Source organism: Rhipicephalus microplus, chromosome 1 (assembly GCF_043290135.1).
Source record: "Rhipicephalus microplus isolate Deutch F79 chromosome 1, USDA_Rmic, whole genome shotgun sequence".
Taxonomy (NCBI): domain Eukaryota; kingdom Metazoa; phylum Arthropoda; class Arachnida; order Ixodida; family Ixodidae; genus Rhipicephalus; species Rhipicephalus microplus.
This window is the reverse complement of record NC_134700.1, coordinates 259,869,990-259,884,796: the sequence shown is the minus strand read 5'-3', so window position 1 is coordinate 259,884,796 and position 14,807 is coordinate 259,869,990. Positions and strand designations below refer to the sequence as shown.

General features: G+C 45.3%; 1 protein-coding gene across 1 annotated transcript in view; it reads left to right on the top strand.

The window, feature by feature from the left end:
• Positions 1-3,641: 3,641 nt before the first annotated feature.
• The window catches only part of LOC142814695 (lachesin-like), a 295,460-nt gene continuing 284,294 nt past the window's right edge, over positions 3,642-14,807 (top strand). Inside the window, exon 1 of the mRNA XM_075893875.1 lies at positions 3,642-3,826. The gene's annotated coding sequence lies outside the window, so the exon portion shown is untranslated. The remainder of the gene's footprint in view (positions 3,827-14,807) is intronic.

Genomic DNA, 14,807 nt, shown 5'->3' with positions numbered 1-14,807 from the left:
TAATTACTCTAGAGTGCTAACCAACATGGACGAAGCAACAAAACACCATGAGCTTTCAGTGGCATATAAAAGCCTTGTCAGAAAAATCGATTCATACGTGGTGTTTCACAAATTTCGCATGTCCTGCCAATTTAGCTCAGAAAGATTACACTGAGCAGGAGACCGAGCATAATTATCTTTTGGCCAAAATGATCTCGGGAAATTTAGTTCGCAACAACGTGATGTCGTGGACACTTGACTTGTGCAAGTGTCCTTTTGTTATGTCCTGCGTTAAAAGCCTTAGCCGTAACGTGGTCAGTACGTGGGAGAATAATCGTAATATCTCGTACTTGGCAAACATACACATGGCCGACGATACCTTGACGTAATTGACTTGGATGTTTGGTTTGGTGAGTTGCTGTGTTGCCTTAACCGTTCACTCTTTACTGCAAGCTTAATCGGTCGGGCTTCACATTAAGGCGAAGACGCAACGTCTATGCAAGCCAACTTATCAACCTATGAAATTTCGCTGGTCTCGCTGGGCATTTTCATTCTTCTGTGTCGTGCAGATGCTGCCTTTGTAAAAGTTCCCAATAAAATCAAGATTATCATCATTATTTTCTCTTGCATTGACGCAGAAATTTTTTTGGTGCTGTTGAACTTTAGTGACGCGCAGTGATGCGTAGTGAACATTGCCTGAAGAGCTCCTTTATACGTATAAAAAAGGGAAACATGGACAGGGAGCTATTTAACGATGGCCATCCTACAATGAAAAAAGAAATTATTAAAAAAGAAGGAAAGAAAGGAAGAAAGAAAGAAAGAAAGAGAAAAAGAAAGAAGGAGAAAAAGAAAGAAAGGACGGATCATAGAAACATTTTATGCAATTACGTGTCATGTTTAGGATTCTAAACGAACAAGTAAATAGATGGCATTGTCGGAATCAGCCCAAGACATCTGCTTGCTTGAATAGTGGTGAACAACACACCCTGTCTCAAATGTGCGCCTTGAAAGCAAGATCTAACTTGAGCAAGGAAGTGTTAACGATTTCAAAGCGCTGCAGCCATTCCCATTCAGTTACCTAACGTTACCTTCGAGCCATCAGTTATGCTTATCTTGGTATTCGCCTTCTCTGTACCACTTGGTTGCAAAGACAGCTGCCATGCTAGACCTAGCTCGAACAATGCATTTTAATATTGACACATCAGATGGTATCTCAACCTTATCTCTCTAGTTTCACATTTTTTTATTTTTTAAGTCTGGCGACTGACTCGAATTGAACGCGCTCTTGATAGAGTTGTTCGGCGTGTATCTATAGGGTGACATATCTGAGATATCTTTCCTACGGCGTCTCGAACTCCAATATTCTTATGCACGGCTCTATGCACAATAGCACACGCCACAAGTTTCCGGAAGGAAACATAGCGGTACGCGTTTAGCACCAAGGTGGCAGTTATAGTCACCCTGGCATGGTTCCCAGACTCTAGAGAAGCGGGCCGCTCTTTTGTCGAGTGGCAGGGCTGCCTACCATTGTTTGCGTCACGCGAAACAGCGCTTACTTCGCGTACCCAGTAGGGCCCGTTTGGAGAGGGCGTGTCACGTATGCCTTTTGATCCAATGGTGCACAATGAACGAAGAGAGCAGACTCGTAGCTCGCGGCAGTTTCTTATTGGCTCGTCCCCACCTACGCGGGCCGCGGTGTGGACACGAGCTCTCTTTCTTTCGCATGCAATCAATGACACACACATCGCATGCTGCAGCTGTGCCCAGGTTCAGCAGATTCACCCTACAATGCTGCGAGAGTTGAGCACGCTGCGCCTCGCTGGGTGGGACGTCTTCGTGCGTTGGATGCAAATACCGTTAGATGCTTGTTTTTGGTGATATCCATGGTACTCCTTGTCTTCTTGCTATAGGTACTTAATGGGCGTATTGTAAAAACAAGACATCAGACGTAAATGGCGCGGCTGAGTGAGCTATATTTGAGGTACATAAGCCCGTATTTAAAGAAAGGTATAGTTATACGATATTTGTCACGGCCTTTTTTTGGAGTGCATATATTCGTATACCGTTCTACGTTTACTCTCTCTCTCTGTCTCGTGTGTGTGTGTGTGTGTGTGTGTGTCTGTGTGTGTGTGTGTGTGTGTGTGTGTGTGCGTGTGCGTGTGCGTGTGCGTGTGTGTGTGTGTGTGTGTGTGTGTGTGTGTGTGTGTGTGTGTGTGTGTGTGTGTTTGTGTGTGTGTGTGTGTGTGTGTTTGTTAAAAAGCTGGCGCGCGCTTCAGCTTTTTTAACCAATGCGTAGTCATAATTATGAACGAATACGTCGAAGAGCGTGGTGCCTGTCAATCATTTTAACGAGCGTCAGAAAATCCGCAAGTACACGCAGTGTATTGCGTGCAGCCTCATCGACGGCACGAGTACCATGAATAATCTGCCGCTGCCAATCTGTGAGACCTGTTTTGAATTGTGAGGGTAGCCCAGTAACCACCTTCTTCTTCATAATTTTTGTTAATGGTATTGCGGTATACTGTATTCCAAGGCACCTGCTAAGAATACCAACAGCACTGGTGGACAGCAGAATCACTTGCGCAGTGAGGCTTTAGGTACTATCGCTGTCAGAAATCCTCTCCGCTGCGCTAAGTTCTTATTTCATTGTTTGTATAGCGCTCTATATTGAAATGTTTGTATAACGGTCACTTTGGAGAGAGCAGCATGCACTGAAATATGCAGTGCATGTAACATCAACAAGGTAGTATGCGGTGACACTTTTCCTTGAACTGAAATCCCTTTAGGTGACAGTGTTTTCGTGCGAAAAATGTCGCTGACACCACAATGCTACTGAAAATAACGCGAGCGAGGCCTAGTGAATAAAAGTTGTTATTGCTTTCACGTCAGGATGATATGAATGCTTGTGCACATACCCTTAGCTTTGTGCATCGCACCATCACTGGATAATGTGCCAAGCTGCGCATGTTTAATGTTTTCTAGAGCACAAGCCAGAAGCTTGTGCCTTAGCAAGCCTTCAGCATGACAGGGATGCTGACGTTTTATATCTGCCAGAAAATATTATGCCGGACTTTGATCCCGCAGTGAAACAAGGATCCTTCCTACCACATCAACACATTCTTAGAAAAAACAATTCCATATTTTTTTGTAAAAAAACAAGGGTACTTAAGAAGCTTCTTTGCAAGCGAAGGAGCGAGAAAATGTTTCTTGTAGCCACGCATTTTTTAATGGGTGGCCTCTGAAGTTTCCGAGACATGAGGTTCAAGTAGGAAGCGAACGTTTAGAATCTCCATCCAAACATAACTTAGTAGAGCAGAAGTTTCGTGCACCTGGTGCGTCACAATATACCACGTGACTTCTTGGCCTTATACGGAGCTTCTTTTAAGTGCGAGATCACCGCTTGAAGAAAACATTGCGCGTGATGCAAAGGCTTCATTAGGGCTCACTTCCTCCTGGTGGTGCATTTATCTCGGCATTCAAGGAAGCAGGCGCGCCTTGTCCAAGATCGGCTGCTGTCACGTCTTTCTACAAACATCCGGCTATACGCTGCTCTTTGCTAAGTATCTCCAACAGGAAGTTTTTGCTCCCGGCACTGGTTGGTTTAGTTTCTGACCTTGCGAGCTTCTTGAGTCTGAAGCGCGTGATTCTCACCTAGGAAAAACTGAGGAGTGGAGAGTTTCAACCAATCCGAGGCAGCCCTGTGAACTTATGTCGAGAATATGTTACAGAAATAATTTTCGAAAACAATTTGCATTATATTGCTCGAAATTTTCGCGCAGCCTGCGTAAGTTGCATAGTCAATACTGAGGAGTGCAGTTGGTCACCTCTGACGGACTCCAAATCAAAGGTAATCTTGAATACCACCTGCATGCACTGGAAGAAGGGACCATCTGTAATTTGTACAGAACGTTTATCATCGTTCGCGTACTATTGTCATGTCATACTTCTGGAGATACACGCTCCCGTTAGTACCTTTAATTTACTCGGGAGATGTTGTCAAACTGTTGAATGCAATATTAGATCATCAGATTGACTTTAGATGAAGTCGGAGCACTGTAATCAATTTTATATATTGCTTGCTAAGTTGTTAACTTATCCGTCTATCATTATAAAAGCTGCACAGTTACTCCATATACATTAACAGAGACAATGTCATTGTTTCTATGGGCGCTAGAACACCCTTGAGGGAACATTTCTGTTCGTTTTTATAAGGCAGCGCTGCGCAATGAAGCCCATCATTGAAATGATTGAAATGTCCGGACAGAAATGGTGGTTAATGGTAGTGCTAATTGCCATTTCCCCTATCTTTTAGGCCATATACAACGAGTATCAAAGACTCACGTCTTAGAGCAAATAACGCCTTCGTTAATATACTGATGGTCTATGCATAGCCTCCCTTGAAGTTTAAGCGAAAGTACTTGAACATAATTTATTACAGCGCGCGACCACGCGTACACAAGAGAAGAAGGTGTTGAAATATGTTCAAGTAGTGCCAGCAACTGACCTAGGTTTCAGTCATTAAGCTAAAGTGCTCTAAGTAGGTCAAATTAGGGTCTGTTTGCAAGCTGTGTCTGTTTGCAGCGATTTGTGAGCCCCAGCTGGGGTTCCCGGGCACCTGAGTCTTTCGTTTATAATATTATGCCATGTGTTTTTTTACGTATTTGAGTTTCACTTGTAAAACTTGTTATCAGTGCTCGGCGGAAATTACGCCATAATGTTTCAGAAGCTCCAGGATTATTTAAGGTGATTTTTTTAAGACTGCGCGCCAGAGGTGAACAGTTTAGTTTATTCAAGAGCTTACACAGCTACCAGCGATAACGCTAGAACCATGGATAGCAAATGTATGAAAGCCGACGCGCTTTTCCGCTTGTCATATTACACAACAGCCGACGCTTGTCACGTGACTTTCAGTGTACGCTGTCGTCTTTTATGAAGGGAACACGCAAGAGTTTGGCCTGCGCTCTGCAGCGAATGCCTGCAGCAACATCGACCGAATGCTGAAGAAAGCGCTTCCGCTTTCGGCGGCACCATTCGTTGTCAGATCTTATCGACAGCGTTACCTAGCAGCGCTTGTCTAACGACCATGATTTGTTATTTTGTTAGCCAACAGATGGCGCCAAAAGCCGACGGCCATAGGCAGCTGCCGCAGTGCTCATGCCACGCGCTCGCGTATTCCCTTTCATAAACGACGACAGTGTACAGTGTGTATTGCTTATACTTAACATTTTCATTTCCCGGGAACAGGTTCTCCTCCCAAATAAAGAGTTTAGCCTTGAACACGCTGACTGCTTCATTCATCGACGTCCTCACCACGCGACTAAAATTCCGCTGATACTGTTAGGCGTGCGCGCACATCTAGTGACCACAGATGTATATTAATACCCCTGTATACTTCAAACCTAACTTACACCTCATTTTCGTTAGAATAACAAGGCGGACCTCTTGTAAGAACGAAGCCGGTAGGGTTAACGCAGCGCACGCTTTAAAACACACAGAAGAGAACAGGAACAATATGAACGCCACCTCAGTAATCTTCGCAAAACGCGTGTTTTTTTTCTACAGTTTCGCCTGCTCAGAGCGAGTAAGTTATTATTGAACTAACCCGTCGAAGGACAGGGTCTGAATGACCGTCTTGCCATCCACCGAGCCGTGTGGCGCCGCATGTGCCAACTTCAATTTTTACTTTTTTTTTACTTTGGCTTCAAAGTACACGAGCATCTCACAAATCCCTGCTCTCAGGCGATTGAGTGGTATAACTTAAACACAATACAAAAAGGAATGTCACGAGTGCACATGAAAGTTAAGAGCGAAAGAGGGAAAGAAAACAGGGGGAAAAAAGACAGTGAGAGCACCTGTCGAAATCTTTTCGCAAGAATCATTTTCGCTGGCCTGCTTTTCCTCTGGCCGCCCTTATTCTACGGAGCTTTTCTCATCACCCGACGCGGCGGAGGTGACGAGGCGAAGGCGACGCCCCAGCACGGAGAGCCCGTGGAGGGCCTCCCCGAAGGCGCGAGCGGTGGTCGCCTGGCCGCGCAGAGTGAAATTCCGCGAGCTCGTAATTTGTGGTGTTGTACGTCAGCAGGAGAGACACGGACAGCTGCTTCTTCGAGAACGCTCGGCCAAGGGCCATTGTTCGGAATAACTTAACAGTGCCCAAAGGCACCCTTCGACACGGGTATTGCGACACTACATCAAGTGCGAGACAGCTACAGCACTCTCCCTGGGCGAGCACCACACGCGGCATGCCGAGCTTGCGAGAGAGAGCGAGAGAGAGAAAGGAAACGAAAGACGGAAAATAAAAAAAGAAAAACACCACTTTTTATTGCCCGCATACGTTGCCTTGTCTTAGTTCGGATCCTTTCGACGTGCTTGAACGAACGGTGCAGGGAGAGAAAATAAATAAAAAGAAACAACCATAAGTGAGCTTTATTGCTGCCTTAAAACTTTCATTAACGCTTTCGCTACTTGTCTTTCTACGCGTTTAATGCTATTTATAAGACGACGAGCTTTCTACATGATCGCAACCAGTTAGAAGAAGCAAGAAGAGTGTTGATAGAACTGACAGGCGGAAGATGTAGAATAAAAAAAAAAAACTGTTTGTGGTGTTTTCGTTTGTTTTTCATATTCACGTGCTTTTGAAGCCACTGTCCAGCAGTGATCTACTGCGCCCTGCCAAATTTTCGTCAGAACTGGCCGCAGTCAAAATCATGAGTAAAACTGCGAACGGAAATTATTAGAAGTGCAGCGTGAATGATATCTGCAATAACTAAACCTCAGTAAATTTCCGTTTTTGCACTCCACTTCCTTTTTTACCAGGATCTAAGGTACTGATTGCGTTCCTTATAATACAGTTCACAATACTGCATCTTTTCTACATCAGAATTCTAATGGAGAAACACGGTTCCTTACAACACAAACAATTAACTCGGAGGATTTGGGTGTACTCTGATTTGGCCCGCGCGAGAGAATTGGGAAGGCAAGAGATGATGGAATAGAAAGAATGGCTCGCCATACGGAAGGGACACTACGGGTGCAGGGACTCAACAAAAACGCCGAAGTATTATTCGTTCGTGAAGTTTGTTCCCAAGAAGTGCACCATTACCTCTGCTCAAAGTGTAGCGAGAAAAATTTCTGTCTTTATTTTGTGCGCGAAACGATGGGACGTGGAGGTCTGCCCTTCTACTGGGCGAATGCCACATCTGCTGGGAGTTTACAGACTACAACAATTGCGCTTATAAAAAGCATATTTTTTCACTTTTATAGATGCAGGGTGGGCATTGGGCGAACATGGGCATCCATTGTTCATTGTAGGATTAGCATCATTTGCCCATCTACACTTGCATAGCACGGGAAGTACACGTAAGAATAAGAGCAGCATGACTCTTCGACAGTCGTCGCTTAAAATAGTGCAGAACATTCTCATGCATATTTAGACTTACTGCCTTCGGTATCTGGCGTCACCTTCAAATTCAGATGCATGGGATTGTAGAGTGGAGGGAAGTACGATGTACGCAGACACCTCTTTCGCAGCACCCGTGGCTTGCCTAGAACACTGTCGGTGATAACACCGTGGCGTCGAGCCCACATACAACGCAGTTGAGGCACCAGTCCTTCTTCACCCATTCCCACCCCCCACCCCTTTTTTGTACTTTAAGATTTTGGGCACTGCTAATCAGTGTCACACCAAAAACTTTGCGCTCACAAGTAATGTAATATGTCAATTTGTGTACTGTATGAGCTCATGTGCACTATTGTGATTTATGACGGTCGAAGATGATGACAGATCTAAAAAAGTTAATTCGAAATTTCTTTCAGAGCCCTTTACTGTCCTGGTATCTAAGTTGGAGGTCACTAAAACAGCGGACACATCATCATTGATATCATGTCAATTATCTCGTTAAGAAAAAGAAAACTGCAAGCAGCGTGTTTTTACAATCAAATTAACGAAAAGTGGCACATTGTCTTCAGCGAAGAACTTTACCTGCTAAAGTGTACCGCTGCCAAGCTTAAGAACGTGCCTTTGATTCCTGGCAATGACGGCCTTATTTCGATGGAAGAGAAATGAAGAAACACCTTTGTACTTACATGAAAGTATACGCTAAATAACCCCAGGTTGTCCATTTTATTAGACGTTTCCACTGCAGCGTGTCTCAATTATATCGTGCTTATGACACGTGAAAAGGTCTGAACTTATTCAATTATAGCCAGCCAAAATCAGTCTGCATCGTTAACTTCTCTGCATTTTCAGTACTGACTCCCTCCCTCCTGCGCCTGTGTTCATCCATGTTCCCTACAGACACGTGCACAATTGTTGTTTACCGATGGCATTGCTTCAGCTCACTGTAAACTTCGCTACCTGATGAACTAGTCGAAGGCAAACGAACTTCACCTGTTTGAGATTAATTAATGACAACGCTTTTCGGGAACAAAAAGTGGTGCATGGCGGTAAAAACAACACTGGGCATTCATATGAAAAGCTTTTAACATGAATGTGAACGAAGGATTTAGCTGGAAAACCCCGACATGCCCCACAAGCGTTTGGATCGAATCAAATTATCACAAGGAAAGGATGTCCGAGATGTTCTTTCCCTATAAGAATAAAATAGAGTGCTTCACTTCTTTTTTTGCAAAAGCTGTATATCATTTCGTTTAATAGCTAAGCCGTAAATTGTTTAAGCGTAAGGCTTTCTTTTTCTATGGTTTTATCGCACTCATAATGAATTACCCCAGTGAGTCCTTTCCACCTGCCGCCTTTCCCGCTTCTCTTTTCACCCACTGCCACGCTCCCATCTATTGCCTCCTTGAATCCGCCTTAATGGCACCCTTCGCTTGAAGCAGCGATAAGCAAAGAATACTTAAAGACGCGAGATGGAGCTACAAGTTTTTTGGTCCGATATATCGACGCTGGTAGCTAGCTTTAATCAATGCGGCCATGCTTTTTCCTGTCTCGGTCGAGTGGTACGATCCCGCTAGGGCGATTACTTTGGCTGTTTCTATGAAACGTGGTTCATACTTCTGAGCGATTTCTTTGTCGTAAATGCTGTGACAGCGTTTGTAAGCACGCATGCACGCACGCACGCACGTATGTATGTATGTATGTATGTATGTATGTATGTATGTATGTATGTATGTATGTATGTATGTATGTATGTATGTATGTATGTATGTATGTATGTATGTATGTATGTATGTATGTATGTATGCATGTACGTATGTATGTGTGCACATACGCACGTACACAGGTGGTCCATAACGTAATTTAGGGATCATATTGTGAAGTGACTGTGTGCCGCAGCGTATCTGACCCGGTTGGAATTGGAGGGCGAAATTCACTGACGCATGCATACTCGCACGCACGCTCTCTCAGCAGTCTGCAACCACCGGGAGGGTAAGGAAGGGCTTTACCGTACACCTTGTTTTCAAATGTCATGCAAGCCGTAATACTGTGCTCGTTGGAACGAAGTAATAGCATCAACTTTCGTGTAAAACATGACATGCCCATAGTCTAAACTTTTCCTATCATTAAGGCAGCACATGATAATGACAGTTTGTCGGAATGCCAATAATGTCGATTTGGGGCTGTTGACAAAGAGACAACGCCAAAGAGACTTGAAGCAAGGCTTTAAAGGACTCTGCAGAGGAGGTCTACAGTGATAACATGGGCGCCCGCAATTCTTGCTGAAAATGATGTGTCGCTGGAGGAAGAGCCTACTTCAAAACTGTCTAATCAGTTGTAACGTTTTCATAAAACATTTTTTCTATCAATTCACGGACATTACTTTTTGTACATACTATGTATGCATGTATGTAGCCCTGGTATGCACTCGTTCTGTAGCACTATCTTTACAGCTCGAGAGTAAGGGTCAGACTTTAAACAACAGAAACAAATACATATTAACAGTATTGCAGTTCAATGATTTGCGGTATTTCTTGCGAACATCGAATTATGTCACTGCCTAAGTGGCCACTAAAAATAAAGTTGGTTCCAACGTGAACGTTGCAATAAAACTTGCTCTGTCATGGACTGGATTTGTTGGAAATAAGAGTACGTGGAATGTTCTTTGCCTTAAGAAGTTACGTTTGAATTCCTGTGAACTGCCCTTACGAAACTCTTCCGGAAATATTGTTCAATAGATTGTTATTCATCAACCATGACCATCGATTGACTAAACAAAAATAAACCACATTATATCATACTTTGAAAAATAAAACCAGTGATTTGTGGCAGGCACCAACGAAAACTAGTGTTCTCACGGCAGCCTGTCTTCTAAAAAAACTTATTTTGAAGTGGTTGTCCTGATTCCGTTTCTGTTTCTTGCTTTTACAAGAGGTTGAAGTTGCCTGCATGTTTTGACATGGGCATGGCGTGAAGGAATCTTGTAGTCATTGCATTACTTCGGCAGTGAACGGACTAGAATGCGTAGTATAGACGGGCTGTCATTCCTTTTTTACCAATTCACTTGCTTTCCTACCAGAGAGGTTTCTCTCGCATCTTTCATTTATATATAAAAACATACTTCAAGCGCCCCCCCCCCCCTTCCTTTAAAAAAAATTTACGACGGAGGACAAAATAGGCAGTTATAATTATTCAGTGTAATCAAAGAAAAAAGCAATAGTTGATTAATTCTTGCGCAGTCTGTTCCCGGAAAAAAAAAGAGAAGCGAATCTACGAGCGCCGCAAATGTCACGGGCGCGCCGTAGATTAGAGAAAGAAAAACGAACTTCAATTAAGAGTAACGAAATTCATGGGATTGCCCGTTTCTTCACACTGGACTGATTTCGACGAGAGGTGACGCTGTCCTCTTATCTTGACAGACGCGGAGAGCTTGTCCGGTCCCGTAAGCGAACGTTGCGCACCCCTGCTACCTCGGCCTTCAAGATTACGCGCCTAGCAGGAAAGACAAATGTATTGAGAAGAATGGAGGTCCCAACGCGGCCAAGACGGTCGCGCAAAGGAAGCCGTCTCGTTCCGCCACGAAACGGTACTCGGCTGATGCGTTTAGCCAGAGCTTCAGCGATGTAAAAGGTTGTAGAATGTTGCGTAAGAACCACTATAGTTACTGCGTCAGTGAGATCGTTAAGGTTGACAACATGCGTTCGTAACGCTGCTCTTTTTTAACTAAGCCTAGAGCGCTAGACTGGTGCTTCAGCTAAACATAACAGCAAGCACTCAACCGGCGTGTGCCTCGCAGTATCATACACTTTAGCTGACGCGTAAGCTAGAGAATATGATATACGGTGATAAATATTAGAAATTTGACATAAATAACAAGCACCTTAATTTATCCATACTTTTATTTATTTTAAATAGTCAGTTTTCAGCCCTATAGCACAAGTGCTTGTTGAGAGTACGCGTTTACATGCAGCGAGAGTGTGGAATCACATGCTAGCTTACTTGAAATCTGCGTGGAAAATTTGTTAATTTTATTAGCTTACCTGTTATCATAATTAAGCATTTTCGCGCGCCAACGTGTACGTCTGGTGGCGGTAAACTTTAGCCTGAGCAACAGAAGTAACGTTACCTGCGTGTGGCGCATCATCCAGTTTTATTTGGAGTTCGTTTCACTCGCGCCTCTCTATAGGTGAACAATTATTAAAGCAAAAGCCTTTAATAACTCATACTCGCGGTGTCCAAACATTCGTCCGTTCCTGCCCTGAAACGAGCCCAGCTGTGGCCTCTCCCCCTAAACCCCTCTCATCAATCACGAGATCCACAGTGGCATGGATCTGGCCCGAATTTCTGGTATGAAACTCGTCTAAAACTCACCCGAATTTCTGTGCTTAATCACGAAATGCCCCAGCGGCGCATGGCAGCAGTTTTTCCACCACATCTGGGGCCGCTCCCCCTCGCACTCTCTCAGCACTCACGTGATGGCACAGCCGATGCGTCCTACCGTCCGTCCATCCATACCCCTTCACACACTCTCAGCAATCACATAATTATAGATTGGAGAAAATTGTGGAGTTCACTCAGACTCACCCGAGAAAAATGTTTTGCTCTTGGGGCTCACTCGGACTCCGGCTCACGAAAATTTCCTTCAACCGGACTCACTCAGACGGAAACTCACGGCTCATTGCGAGTCCGAGTGAATCGACTCATGAGTCCCGCAGTCTAGAATTAGCTTTCTCAATCGTGGTGTCAATGCTCTTTAACACCAATATCTCACATAGTTGGTACTATTTTTAGTGCCTTTTGATGTAAAACCTCCGAATCCGATTTATAAGTGGTTGCAAACCAGTAAAGACATTTTAGGGGAGAAGCTCCTTAAGGCGTGGGTCTGTCCATGCCTTGTATGTATGTATGTATGTATGTATGTATGTATGTATGTATGTATGTATGTATGTATGTATGTATGTATGTATGTATGTATGTATGTATGTATGTATGTATGTATGTATGTATGTATTTATGTATGTATGTATGTATGTATGTATGTATGTATGTATGTATGTATGTATGTATGTATGTATGTATGTATGTATGTATTGTTATGCCTGCGAGTCGACAACGAACGTCCGTGCCTCTGGAAAAGGCAATCTGTGTCAAGGCCAGCCCGCAGTCCGCCTGACGCGAACAACTCAACGGCGTAAACACGCGCGGCGCCTTTCTGGCGCCCACGTGCAGTGAGTCAGCGCACGTGGAAGCGAGCCCGTCGAGTAAACAACCGGCGTCTTCATGCCTGGGGGTCTGACGCGGCCCAGCGGCGACCCCATTGGAGGAGTCTGCCCTGACGACCAGCGGCGCTTCTGGTTGGACATTTGAGTTGGACCCGGTGCATATAAAAGAAGCCCTGCGGCGCGTCGCGATCGGCGGTCCTAGGTGAAAGCTGACATGTGTGTCAGAGCGGACCCGTTTGAGAGCAGACCTATGTGTTAGAGAGGAGAGCTTGGCTCTTCGAGTCTCTGTCGGCCCAGTGCCGAATTTGTAACGCCTCTGTATATATGCTGTACATAAACCTTGTTTAACTCACCGTCGTCTCGTCCGCTCGTCTTATCAGCTCTGCGCAGAAGCAGTCGCGAGCTGAGAAACATACGCTACCAAACGGCTGGTGACCTTCCCGGCGGAGTTGGAAGCAGTGGCGCCTTCGGGACCGTGTTGGCGTCGCCGTCTTTCGAAACAGTGGTTGCAGCGGTGAGATTTCGAGGCGCCCTTCGTAACGTCGTCGGAGGCGCGCGTCGCAACAGTGGTTGGCAGCTGCGGGATCGGCCGGCGTCAGCGACATCGATGCGGTGAGTGCCTGATGTTTTCCCCTCAGTTCACCAGACTACTCTAGCTCAGGTTGTAGTAGTTTAGAAAAGGGCTGTGTGAAGCATTGAAGTGAGCTTTGATTGTTTCAAGCAAAGTCGAAGTGCTTTGAAACCAAAGTTAATGCGGAGGGGGTAAACACGGGAGTGTGAAAAATTGCTTGCGCGTCTTGCTAGTAGACTTATAGTGGGTACGGCAAGTAAATTCTTAACAGGGGCAAACAGCAAGAGGCTAGTGTGAACGATGGAGAACCTTAAAGTGAAGGAACTCATTGAAATTTGTGAGGAACTCGGCATTACCTTGGGCCGTGCGAAACGAAAGCAAGCGATCCTTGAGATCATGAAGGATGAGGGAGTGTCGGCTGAGGAAGTCGATGAGGCCTGGGTGGATATCAAAGCACGCCGCGAGGAGGGCGAAAGGCGAGAAGTTCGTGAACGTGAGGTAGCGGAGAGACAGGAGCGCCTCGAGTTGAAACGAATAGAATTGGCAATCCTACAGTGTTCGCAGGCGCCTAGCGTGGCTTCTCCGACGATTCAGGTCAGCGGTTTTAGAGTTCTGGACCAACTGCCACCGTTCGTTGTAGGCGAGGACATGGCGAAGTATCTCGTCAAGTTTGAACACGTCTGTGAGCGAAACGCTTTAGAGCGGTCTCTTTGGGCGCGGAACCTGTTAGCTCTTCTTCCCGGCGAAGTGTCCGACGCGATAACTTGCTTGTCGAGGGAAGCGTTTGAGAGCTATGACGAGGTTAAGGAAGTGCTCTTAAGACGTTATAAGTTGTCACCCGAGGCTTTCAGGCAAAGGTTCCGGTATGCTAAAAAGGGGAATGAGTCACACGTTGACTTCGCGTTTCGTCTTAAAGCCGATTTAATTGAATGGCTCAAGGGCGAAGGTGTTTATGACGACCGCGATAAAGTGGTGGAATGCGTTGCATTGGAGCAATTCTACCGCTGCATCGAGGAGGATGTGAAACTTTGGCTGCAGGACAAACTTGGTGAAGTACAGCTAAACAAGGCAGCAGAGTTAGCTGAGGAGTATTATACTCGTCGAAAGTTGCACAGCAGGGCAGTGCGCGTTGAAAAGGATGAGAGAAAAGAGGGCTTTTCAAAGAAACCTGATCAACGGAGACCCGCTCCGCACCGTAATTTCAAGAAGGACCCGTCTCTTACGAAGGACAGTGTAGGGGAAGGGCAAACAGAAGCGGAGAAATCGAGTGAGGTTTCTACCACACAGGCATTTGAATCGGAAAACAAACGGAAGCCGCTAATCTGCTACAACTGCAAAAAGGAAGGACACATCGCGAGAAACTGCCAGGAAAAGTTTGCCTTCGCAACGATCCGAGAATCAGAAAAAAACATGTTGTTGTTGGAGCCGTATCTCCAAGAAATTATGGTGAATGAGAAAACGTGCCGAGCACTTAGAGACTCAGCGGCAACCATGGACGTTGTCCATCCTTCATTGGTGTCTCCGGATGACTTTACAGGAGAATGCGCGTGGATCAGGCAAGTCGCCGAGGAGCAGAGTGTTCGCTTACCAATCGCCACGGTTGTCATTGAAGGCCCGTTCGGTAAGCCTCGCACCGAAG